Here is a 13,576-nt window from a genome sequence, read left to right as displayed (position 1 = left end):
GTGTTGCTGTGGGTGTTCCCACGCAACACCAATGGATTTTGCTGCATTCCCAAATTTACAAAATTTCGTAAACCTGGGAATGTGTCAGAATCCTGCACCTCCCCAGGGAAGGCATAAGGAGGCGCAACAAGGAGGAATAGTTTTATTTCTTCTAATTTTTTCCTTTTTCTATGTGTGCTGCATTATGCAGCACACATAGAAAGTGGAAAACACCGTCAGTAACTGTTTGTGTGCAATCATTCCTGCAAAGCAGGCACCCTTGCACCATTTTGCAGGGGGGCCTGCGTTGGCGCAAGGCAGCCAATTGTGCGCCTGCGCAGGGGAAAACACAGGGATACATCATAGTGTTGTAAATATGGCTCATCCCTGTGCTTTTAAAATAACGCAATAGAACAAAGAGAATGCCGGTGCTGCACTAGACTTTGAAAGAAGTTTTGACAAATGAACCGATTAAATCAAATCCATTTTGACCATTTATTGGTTGATTTTAATCAAAGGTATTTTTATGCAATTTTTCTTATTATTTTGCACAGTAATATTTAGAATAATACAACCATATCTACAAAAATAGGAACAAACATTAAGAAGCATTTCAAATATTTACATAACATTACATAGACACATACAAATCACCACACAGCTAGCGTACCTCAGACATTCAGACAATAGACAACATTCAATTAACAATTTATAATTATATGTACAAAAAACCATAAGTGAAAAACATTTGCACTATTTCAAAAGCATCTATTATTTAGATTTGTTTGGCAGTTATTTGACTGAAGGCGAAGACAGGTCAAAGTAGGTCAACGCGTTTCGAATCCCTTCACCGGGGATTCTCATCAGGACCAAAGCTATCTGGGAGACAAAGAAAACAAACAGCGCTGAGTTGGACCCAGTGACCCCTCACACAAAATTTTTAAAGGCCGCTATACTTCAATGACGAGCCTTACCTAGACTTTGAAATGACAAAAACAACGCTCTAATTGGATTGTAGGAGAACGTCCAATACAAGGATCTGTAAACATCAGAGTAGAAAAAACAGTTTTTTAGAAGAACAGGGAGTGGAGAAAGGAAACCTGCTTCTACCCCAGTATCTGGTGGCTCAAGAGTAAAATAAACTTACTGGCAGGTGTATGTGTTGTCTTATTTAAACGTCTGTGGCCCCTTGTTTTATCTTGGGCAGAGTAGAAACGCTCAAGTCAGGAGTTTGCAAGTCAAAATAATTCACCAGCCGAAATCTGCACATCAATTAAAAACACAGGCATTAGACCATTGTAGTCCGTATCTTTTGATGTTATTAACACACGCTCACTCGTACTCTCCTGCACAATCTCAAATGCAACAGTACCTGATCAATCTCGTAAGTTGAGCGCCCTTGGAGCCGACGTAAACCGTGCACCATAACGGGTGTTTGTGTACGATGGTAGCGGCCATTTTATAATCATATCGAGGCAAACTGTTACAGGGCGGTTCTTGGAGGATTTATGGGATATGTAGTTTGGACACGTTTTTTATCGTTGCGGCGGTGGAAAACCCCGGGTCGGATTTGCTTTTGAGAATCGGACCTATCTTTTGAAACTGGCGCAGGTGATTCAAAAAGCGCCGAATTTCACTGTGTTTTTTTCAATAGTATTTAGTTTTTTACAACAACAGAAGAAGCTTTATTGAACGGCAATGGTGAACGATGCGCACAGCTTTGTGATGCTGAAGCTTGGTATAAACACTATTCTTTAGATGGGCTCTTTACATATTTGTAGTAGTCAATAGAGTCGAGCCAGAGGTGAGTTGTACTCGTTATCCAAAAAGGCCCATTATCCATAGCAAAACGAGGATGTGTTAATCAACATTGAGCCTCATATGTGGCATGGTGTGTTTAGGACAGCAACAATTTGGATGTCTGCAAGATTAGAGATTTTTTACAAGTTGAAGATCTCGGATAACTCATTTAATCCAACCACTGATGTGTTAAACTTGATAATAAGCATCGCCTCTCTCTTCACCAGTTTTGCATCAAGGTCACCACCTCGGTCATCCTGTGTAACTTTTGAGATCACAGTCCATTTCACATCTCTTTCTGTATGGTTGTTGAGATGCCAATGGTTAACCAGTGGAGCATTAAGCACCTTCTTACGTATCCTCGATTTGTGTTGTTGTATTCTTGTCCTTACTTCCTGATTTGTCTTCCCAATGTACAATTTGTCGCAAGGACAAAGTATCCCGTACACTACAAACTTCGTTTTACAGTTTGAGAAACAATCATGTTTCCAATGCACACCCCTATGAGTGAAATGGTTCCCTTCAATTGTGGAGTCGCAACAGACACATGTCCCACATTTGTGATGTCCTTGTATTGGGGGTAAATTCAGGAGACTTCTTATGTCCGGACTTTTGGTTTTTGGTAATGCAGCTCGGACTAGCTGGTTGGCAATGCTCTTATCTTTTTTAAACGCAAATAACGGGATCTCTTTAAGTGAAACATCAAGATTTTTAATTAGATGCCAACTTTGAGATATGATCTTCTTGAGCCAATTTGACGTGGGGCTATAGGTCGATACACATACAATCCTGTTGGTTTTAGATTTGTCCTTTCTTTCCAGCAATACATCTCGTGGAGTCCACCACGCTCGTTTAATGGCTTTCTTTAGTAGTTTTTTAGGATAACCTCTGGAGAGTAAATTGTTTTTCAAATTATCGGCATGATGTAGGTATTCATCTTTGAATGTACAATTTCGGCGGATTCGCAAAAATTGGCCGTATGGCAGGTTATCTCTTAAACTTCGTGGATGGTTACTTGAATAGTGTAATGCTTTATTCCTATCCGTTTTTTTCTTATACAGTGTCGTGACTAGACTGCCATTGCTGGGATAAATCTCCACGTCTAGGAAAGAAATCTTGCATTTAGAAAAATTCAGACTGAATTTTATGTCTGGTGTTCTATTATTTAGCCAGTTGACAAACTCTTGAAGTTGGCTTTCATCCCCAGTCCACGTTAAAAAAACATCATCGATGTATCGGACCCAGTTCGTAATGTAGATTGTGAAAGGGTTGTTGTTATAGACAAATTGGTCACCGTATTTAGACATGAAAAGGACTGCCAGCTCTGGGGCAAAAGGACATCCCATCGCAACTCCTTTAGTTTGCAGAAAAAAATCCTCCTTAAAACAAAAAGAAAGAAGTCAACGAATTTAGATATTGACTCATTCAGTGTCTCGGGCTGCGAGTCACTGAATGAGTCAATATCTAAATTCGTTGACTTCTTTCTCAAACCTTTTATGAAGGACGTAAAATCGTACATACAAGATACCACAGACTTTTTGACCAAACTCAACCTAATGGTTTTCGAAGAAAATGTCCACTTCCTTGCTACTTTGGATGTCACTTCGCTCTATACAGAGATCCCACAAGATGAAGGTTTGGCAGTCTTGGAGTCATTTCTGAATAGTAGACCAAAACCTGAAAAAGTTCCGACGAATTTCATTATGGAACTAGCCACATTTGCCCTTAAGAACAATTATTTTTGTTTTAAGGAGGATTTTTTTCTGCAAACTAAAGGAGTTGCGATGGGATGTCCTTTTGCCCCAGAGCTGGCAGTCCTTTTCATGTCTAAATACGAGGACCAATTTGTCTCTAACAACAACCCTTTCACAATCTACATTACGAACTGGGTCCGATACATCGATGATGACTGGGGATGAAAGCCAACTTCAAGAGTTTGTCAACTGGCTAAATAATAGAACACCAGACATAAAATTCAGTCTGAATTTTTCTAAATGCAAGATTTCTTTCCTAGACGTGGCGATTTATCCCAGCAATGGCAGTCTAGTCACGACACTGTATAAGAAAAAAACGGATAGGAATAAAGCATTACACTATTCAAGTAACCATCCACGAAGTTTAAGAGATAACCTGCCATACGGCCAATTTTTGCGAATCCGCCGAAATTGTACATTCAAAGATGAATACCTACATCATGCCGATAATTTGAAAAACAATTTACTCTCCAGAGGTTATCCTAAAAAACTACTAAAGAAAGCCATTAAACGAGCGTGGTGGACTCCACGAGATGTATTGCTGGAAAGAAAGGACAAATCTAAAACCAACAGGATTGTATGTGTATCGACCTATAGCCCCACGTCAAATTGGCTCAAGAAGATCATATCTCAAAGTTGGCATCTAATTAAAAATCTTGATGTTTCACTTAAAGAGATCCCGTTATTTGCGTTTAAAAAAGATAAGAGCATTGCCAACCAGCTAGTCCGAGCTGCATTACCAAAAACCAAAAGTCCGGACATAAGAAGTCTCCTGAATTTACCCCCAATACAAGGACATCACAAATGTGGGACATGTGTCTGTTGCGACTCCACAATTGAAGGGAACCATTTCACTCATAGGGGTGTGCATTGGAAACATGATTGTTTCTCAAACTGTAAAACGAAGTTTGTAGTGTACGGGATACTTTGTCCTTGCGACAAATTGTACATTGGGAAGACAAATCAGGAAGTAAGGACAAGAATACAACAACACAAATCGAGGATACGTAAGAAGGTGCTTAATGCTCCACTGGTTAACCATTGGCATCTCAACAACCATACAGAAAGAGATGTGAAATGGACTGTGATCTCAAAAGTTACACAGGATGACCGAGGTGGTGACCTTGATGCAAAACTGGTGAAGAGAGAGGCGATGCTTATTATCAAGTTTAACACATCAGTGGTTGGATTAAATGAGTTATCCGACATCTTCAACTTGTAAAAAATCTCTAATCTTGCAGACATCCAAATTGTTGCTGTCCTAAACACACCATGCCACATATGAGGCTCAATGTTGATTAACACATCCTCGTTTTGCTATGGATAATGGGCCTTTTTGGATAACGAGTACAACTCACCTCTGGCTCGACTCTATTGACTACTACAAATATGTAAAGAGCCCATCTAAAGAATAGTGTTTATACCAAGCTTCAGCATCACAAAGCTGTGCGCATCGTTCACCATTGGCGTTCAATAAAGCTTCTTCTGTTGTTGTAAAAAACTAAATACTATTGAAAAAAACACAGTGAAATTCGGCGCTTTTTGAATCACCTGCGCCAGTTTCAAAAGATAGGTCCGATTCTCAAAAGCAAATCCGACCCGGGGTTTTCCACCGCCGCAACGATAAAAAACGTGTCCAAACTACATATCCCATAAATCCTCCAAGAACCGCCCTGTAACAGTTTGCCTCGATATGATTATAAAATGGCCGCTACCATCGTACACAAACACCCGTTATGGTGCACGGTTTACGTCGGCTCCAAGGGCGCTCAACTTATGAGATTGATCAGGTACTGTTGCATTTGAGATTGTGCAGGAGAGTACGAGTGAGCGTGTGTTAATAACATCAAAAGATACGGACTACAATGGTCTAATGCCTGTGTTTTTAATTGATGTGCAGATTTCGGCTGGTGAATTATTTTGACTTGCAAACTCCTGACTTGAGCGTTTCTACTCTGCCCAAGATAAAACAAGGGGCCACAGACGTTTAAATAAGACAACACATACACCTGCCAGTAAGTTTATTTTACTCTTGAGCCACCAGATACTGGGGTAGAAGCAGGTTTCCTTTCTCCACTCCCTGTTCTTCTAAAAACCTGTTTTTTCTACTCTGATGTTTACAGATCCTTGTATTGGACGTTCTCCTACAATCCAATTAGAGCGTTGTTTTCGTCATTTCAAAGTCTAGGTAAGGCTCGTCATTGAAGTATAGCGGCCTTTAAAAATTTTGTGTGAGGGGTCACTGGGTCCAACTCAGCGCTGTTTGATTTCTTTGTCTCCCAGATAGCTTTGGTCCTGATGAGAATCCCCGGTGAAGGGATTCGAAACGCGTTGACCTACTTTGACCTGTCTTCGCTTTCAGTCAAATAACTGCCAAACAAATCTAAAAAATAGATGCTTTTGAAATAGTGCAAATGTTTTTCACTTATGGTTTTTTGTACATATAATTATAAATTGTTAATTGAATGTTGTCTATTGTCTGAATGTCTGAGGTACGCTAGCTGTGTGGTGATTTGTATGTGTCTATGTAATGTTATGTAAATATTTGAAATGCTTCTTAATGTTTGTTCCTATTTTTGTAGATATGGTTGTATTATTCTAAATATTACCGTGCAAAATAATAAGAAAAATTGCATAAAAATACCTTTGATTAAAATCAACCAATAAATGGTCAAAATGGATTTGATTTAATCGGTTCATTTGTCAAAACTTCTTTCAAAGTCTAGTGCAGCACCGGCATTCTCTTTGTTCTATTGTATTATTTTGACCTGGCCCTGCTGCCTACGAGTCAAAACCCAAGCTTGTCTTGCTTTAAAATAACGCAGCAAAATGGCTTGCAGCGCTGCGTTGCATTATTTTGTTGCAAATAAGGGCCAATATTGTTTGAGTATCAGTTCAAATTTTTAAGAGCAATGCCTATTCTTTACCTGTTGCCACAAATAAATGATTTTTTTTTTGTACGGTCCTGGCACGGAAGGCACGTCATTTGGCAGTCAGAGTTCATGGGATATGAGTGCTGATAATGCTCTTTTTTTCTATTTTCCCCCTACGCACATCAGAGTAGCTAGGAGTTGACCAACACCGGATGCAGTGGCTCACCTCAATTTCCAATACAGTGTAATAATCGGTCTTCAAAGAAAAGAAGAAAGAGAAGGAGACAAACAATGGCAAAGCCAGTGGGTTTTGCCGTTGAGGGTGAAGAACATCAGCAAAAATATAAAAATGCTGATTATTGATGCTGAACAGAATTGGCCTAAAAAAAGTCAAAATGACCAGCCTCAAGGCCATGATGTATGCTTGCACATGTGTCACCATGCATGCCCACAGACGTCAGGACAAAGCAGTGGCCATTTTGTTTTTCAATTTACCATTCCAAGATGGCTAACATGTGGTGTGCGAAAATGTATTATAAGGAAAGAAGGGTTGCATTTCACAACTGCTGGGCTCACTGAAAGTGTTACAAATAATATATTTTTTTTAAAAATAGGATGGGGAGGGGCTGAGGAGTAACAAAGAATTGAGGAAAAGCAGGGTAAGCACATGAATGTCGCTCAGCTACAGGGAGCAGCAACTCTGAGCAGGAAGGGCCTTTGAACAAAGAACAAAAACAGAAACAAAATTGTGGAAGGGGGATATGCAGGGGAAAGAAGAAATGAGCTGGGAGAGGGAGGGTGAAGAGCAACACAAAGAACTGGGTGCATGTGAGGGGAAGCAGCACATATGGGCAAGAACAGGAAAACACATGGTCTCCCAATAAGTGCTGAAACAAAAAGAAAAGATGAGTTCCCTAATGTGGAAAGATACAAGCCAAGTGCAATCAAAAGGATGGTAAAGAAGCGATGCTCCAGGGGAGGGACAAATACAAAGTAAGAAAGACATCAAATAAGCAAACAAATCTGTTCAATAAGAAAACTGACCAATCATGAGCAACAGGCTGACACAAAAACTATTCTAGGTAGGGTAACCTAAAGGTCTTTCAGCAACAGCCAGCTAAAAACTGCACGTAAGATAAAGACAAAAGTGGGAAGAAAGTGGCAAAATATGAGAAATAAAATTGGAAAACCGTGTTCCGATTCTACCAGGAAATGCTTAAATTAAAACATGAAGTAGTGAAAAAAATAAAATAAAAGAAGAGTATAGAATATAAAAGAGGGAGTGAGATCTCAGCACATGATGACAAACGCATAAACCCAGACCATAAGGTCAGCCTAATGTCTTATCATAACAGTACATCCAAACTAGAAGGCTGTATAACAAGATGTGAGCATTTAAAGTAGTAATTTAAGACAGCCACTGTTACAGCTTTGGGCCGATTGGTGTCTTAGTTGAAAAGCGCAACTGCAGTGGTAAATTGTTGCTTTTCACTGGGACGCTTTGTAGGAAGCAACATAATGAACAAATATGCGCTAACCATCTATTTTCCTAGTAATTATAGTGTTGAGATCAAATTGACAAGAACCATTATTCTTGTTCAAAAAGTGGAACACTGCTACCTAATTAATTAAGAGAGAGAACATGGACAGGCTTTCATTCATGCAGAAGATGCGAAAAAATATGCAAAAATGAGAAAACATGAGCACCCAAAGGAGAGGCGTTGCACATATCAACCCTAATTAGTTTGAAGCTCTCTATAGAGCAGCACCAAAAGCAGGAACAGAAAGGCTTCCCCAGGGGCTTACTTGAGTGACTGTTCTTGACCTGGAGCTACCTCCTACAGATGCCCTGCCTCAACAGCGCGAAGGTGTGCTGTCACCTCATCTCAAACAGCACATACTCTGTGCCACTCTAGGCATGGTGAGCTGTAGCCAATCTGGCTATTACTCCATGAACTTTATTAACAGTGTGCCAGCACCCAAAAGGCATGCAGTTTTTTAAAGTGTTTAAAATATATTAAAAAGTTGATATCTTTCAATGCGTATAGTTCTCATACTCATAAATCCATTGTTGTAGGACTCTGAATACTCGCAAACCTGGAGTATCCAAAGGTAGAAATGTTAACCATCATAGGACCACCCCATCATCCTTGCTGTACAGTGTCCCAGCCAGTAACAGGTGTCTTTGTGCTTTATTAAATGGCTCTATACCACAAGATGCCTGGCACCCACAACCCACTGTGGGATGAAGGCCGGTTTCATCAAACTATCAGGAACCGTTTCCTGAGAAGAGCTCTTGAAACTACGAAGTACCACATGTAAGTGCAGGACACAGTCTGGTCATTCCAGTCCAAGGCATTGTTTACATCTCTTGCTCAATGTATCTTGGTAAGTACTAATTGGTAAGAGGGGAGTCTGTGCCCTCTGTACTCATGTAGTGAGGCATATCTAAAGTAATCACCAAAATACAGTACGATGATATATCACAATGAAAAACAACAAACACAGCACAAACTACACCCAGCACAGCACATCCAAATAGTCATAACGGAGTGCAACGAAATAACAACACAATGCAACATGGAGCACCACACCAACACAATGCAACACCATGAATATGCACAAACCTTTCTCACCGCACATTACTATCTCCAAAAATTTGCTTTTATATAATGTTGTTGTAAAAGGTGTTGCACCAAGAATTGCTTTCTTTGAAACAAGGAAATGTATAAGCACAAGCGAAAAATGTTTTGTGATCCGTCCGAAAATCTGTACTAACAGCTCAGTTCCAAAATGGCTGCGGATTTAACTTCTGAAAGTCGACGCAATGTCATCGGACAGTGTGAGAATATTCAATATAGGCACGCCAGCATCTCAAAGTAGCAAGTCATTTAAAATGGAAGCCCCCTTGGGAGTTTTTGAGTCTGTATATTCAAATAAAAAATGATCAATATGAGGTTGGAAGAAATCATGTTACCAATCAACCTAGAGCTATGCAAGTCAAAATCTGTCAAAAAACCTTTTTTTATCTGCTGTGTTAAATGTATTCAATCGGTACCAAGTGAATTAAAGGTGCCAGATGGTACGACCTGCTATCTCACAAATCTGGAAGCTTTTAAAGATATGGCGGTGATCATGATGCTGGCAGAAGTTCAGCAGGAAGACTCATCACGTCTCACTCCCTCCTTTAAGCAAGTTTAGAAGCGCGGGTTAAATTTCTCAACCGTTTGTCTCCAGGTCAGGATCTCTACACAGGGCTCGCAGTGCGAAGAAAGCCCTCGCCTTTCATCTCAAATGCGGGATAAAGCAGAACGGCACCGCCCAATTGCCAGTGGTTCAATATAGATTGCAATAAATTCAGGTGAAAGAGGGCGCCCCTGCCTCGTACCTCTATAAAGTGGAAATGGACGGCCTACTTTGCAGCAGATGCACGCTTCAGCTGCAAAACTTTCATAAAGCATCTGCGCAGCTGTAAAAAAAAAACCCAACCTGTAAAACCACATCTATTGAACGCATCAGCGCCGAAAGATTTAATCCAGCCGACCTGACTGACGGCTTCCTTCAGGCCACTGATATTATACACAGAGGGAAGGGAGCTTCGCCGGCCCACTATATGCCACGGAAATATCAAAGACGCTAATCGATAATACCCACTCTGGGGCAAAACCGTATTGGTTGCAATGTAATAAACCTGACAGACAGGCCTTCTGTCGGCCCCAAATACCATAAAAAGAGGAACAAGTGTTTTTGAAGCAGAATTAATAATTGAAATATGTCGAAGAGGAGTGCATGAAGAAGGACCCTTGCACTGCATAGAGGCAGCCAGCGAAGTATATATTACAAGAGTGTTTAAAGAGCAGGCTGGAAATCATAACACACCTTCGAGGAGTTTCATGTACACGATGGACAGACGTGTAAATGCCAGTGAATATTAAAATACGTTGTGACAATCGAGGGTATACCAATCGCCAAAGCGTTTTATGCCAGACTCACAAGCAAGAGGACATGGATGACGTATAGATAATAGAGACTGCAGGCTATGCGATTATGAACAAGAATCATGAGTGCACTTGTTATGCACTTGTCCTGCCCTAGCCTATCAGATGAGACTCCTGCTTAGACTGGTCCTTCTGGCCACTGGGGCGCGTACACGTTACGATGCATCTTCTATCTGCTTCGAGACCATGGCTCCCTGGGCGCTGGCGAGATCCGCCAGATCCGTCAAAACACTCAGACATCAGCTTTCCCAATCAGTGGCAGCAGCACCAAGCCTCAACCAAGGCCAGAACCGAATATCAAAATATGCCATCCAAGCTCGGATGGCCCCGAAGTAGCCAGTGTCTCCGCTGGGGCAGCCAATCAATGTAAAGTACAGCCTTCCAATCTGTTCATTGCTATGCCAAGTTCCGCCTCGCACAGCAGAAACAGCCATTGTATGTGCAGACTGGTCACTTCCAGACCGCTCTTTGAACATCTTGCTTGTTTTTATCACCTGGTTCTGTTGGGGGCATTCAATCGGTGAAAAGCACCTCAGAACGGATGGAACATTGCCACGCCAAGCTTAGCTTAGAACTGTAGTGACTACCTCCACAATACCATCGTGAACACATTAGCTGTCTTTATCTGATCCCATCTATTGTAAAGGTTTTACATTTTGTATACCTTTTTACTCTAATGGCTATAACTACTCATTTATTACTTGTAGGCTGCACTTTGATCATTTTAGCTATTCACAGGATTTTAGTCAACAGCAAGGCTTTTATTAATTATTGTAACTGTACATTGGCCATTTTCACATAGCACTTTGAATATCGCATCTTTTAATTGGAGTTTGCTATAATGGTTTTTCGGAACTAAGCAATAAAGTTTTTGAACTGAACTGAAATGGTTGGCATATGAGCAGCTTCAAATTCACCAGATAATTCCAGAACTACCAGCCGCGGCCGCCGCAGGTAAGAAGCGAGGCACGAAATACGACTACGAGGGAGAGTACAATTACAAAAAAAAAGAGAACTACTTACATTGGGGTCGCCGCATCGCCCTCCTATGTCAACTCCCCCCACCCTGCCCCACCGCTCTTACCTGTACTGGCCGCGGCTGCTGTCACGCCTTCTCAGTAATACTCCTGTAATAATTACTAAATTCCAACAAATTCGAAATGTAGTCTCAATGCAGGTGTAAAGTATGTGGGAGTAAACTATTGACTTGTTTGAGAAACTGACACTTTATATTAAAAAACAATTCTTCAGTACTTCATGAGCACGAAACTGAATTAAACACAGTTATGCTTTGCCGATGCAGTACTGAGGCAGGGGCTGTAGGGGGTGAATGGGTAGTCGTGGCTGTGCTTTGTAGGTGACGTGGTGGCTATTGTAACTGAGGTGTCAGGCACATATACACATGTATATTAATGTATAATAAGACCCCCAAGGCCTTAGTTGCAAATGAAAATGTTTGCCTTCAGGCATGAAGTCAGATTTCCCTCCTGGAGAAGAAATGTAACATGCTTTCCAGCCAGGAACTAAGACATGATGACATCAGGGAAAGGATTAGCTCTGCTCCAGCCCCAATGTCATCAACACAGGTGTTTAATTTTCAGGTCACGGTCACTGGAAGAAGCAGGAAACATCCATATCAAGGGGCAAAGGAGAATGTCTCTGTCATTTGCATAGAGGGGGCATGAAAATATCTTCCATTGGGAATATCTGTGAGATGAATAAAAGTGTGCACTTATAAACACTTCAGCATAGGCACTGAAAATATATAACCTTTTCAATTTGTATGAATATTTAAAAATATTGAAATGGTTAGGCCATTTAAATGACATGCACTACCCAAACCTTGTGCATCCCAGAAGGATCTTATTTGAATCAAAAGGCTACTTGCCTCAAAGGGACAGGTTTTTGATGGAATTAACATTTTTCGAAAAGCATAGCAAAATTGCAATCCATATTAAAACATTGAAGCTTACAGTGTGAACACTGGATGGCATTTTACAAAACCAGTCACCAATTCAACCTAGTATGTTGTTTCATAGGCGCTGATAGGACGTATGCATGCTGGGGTTCAGAAGATTATTGAACAATATAGATGCCTTCACATTTTGGTTTTATCTTGTCACATTTTTTATGTGCTTAAAGACAGAGGTCAAATGTAAGGCTATGTATTCTGAGAATTGCTACTTATTTTTTTTAACATGTAGCTTGGTATTTACTTTTCGTTTTCTTACTGCAAATTTAGAGGAATTTATATAGTGAACTATCTGAAAATCTTGCTGGGGTACAGGGAGTGTGAAAGCAAAGGCTGTGGGATGTCAGTTGTTTTCTTCGACACAATAGCATGTATATACCTGTAAAAGAACAGTACACATATTTCAAAACGTATCAACAGTTAGGAAAGCACTAATGAAGCACATCTTTGTAATTTTTAAGTGTGATGAAAACAAAGGTTTTAATAGGATCAAAACAAATTAAGGCACTTTACTTAGTGATGTGCAAATGATAAATATTTGCTGAAACCTGATTTCCATACCTTATCTTTTGTACACTATATAAGGGATCAAGCACATGGATCCATAAATATCTCCTTTCTGCTTGTCACTCTACAGCTAGAAAAACAGATCAGAAAAAAGAAAAGCCTTGTCTATGTTTTGTTCTTTAAACATGTGCTTTCATTAAGCTCATTGAGCTGACCTGCTTTTTCCCTGGGCTGCTGGTTCAGGCAGCAGTCTTTGTGACATAGAAACTCAATTTGCAATAAGTTATTACAGTTGAGAGGCTACAACATTTCTTTACAATAGGTTACTGGGTGCATTACAAGTTGCCTATTATAAAGACATTAGAGGCAGGCTTTTAGACAGGGATTGCAGAATCCCTGTATTATATACTTTTATCAGTTAATCTGCATGTCACTGGAAATGTTGGCGCTATTTCAATGGGAACTGTGCTGTCTGTAAATAATAGCACGCTATCACACCATGGGCCTTGTTATGAGTTTGACGGTGCGGGAGCAGGACCGCCCCACTCCCGCACTGTTAAACCCATGTAGGAACCACTCTCCAGATTAGGAGTTTTCTACTGTCTGGCGGGTGGTTCTTTGACGTTCCCTGGGCGGTGCCTATAAAATACATCAAAGGCAGTACCTGCAAGGCATGGACTGCTGCAGGCCATA

The sequence above is a fragment of the Triturus cristatus genome, chromosome 2_2 (assembly GCF_964204655.1).
Source record: "Triturus cristatus chromosome 2_2, aTriCri1.1, whole genome shotgun sequence".
NCBI classification, from domain to species: Eukaryota; Metazoa; Chordata; class Amphibia; order Caudata; family Salamandridae; genus Triturus; species Triturus cristatus.
The sequence above is the reverse complement of the archived record's forward strand: the minus strand, read 5'-3'. Positions refer to the sequence as shown.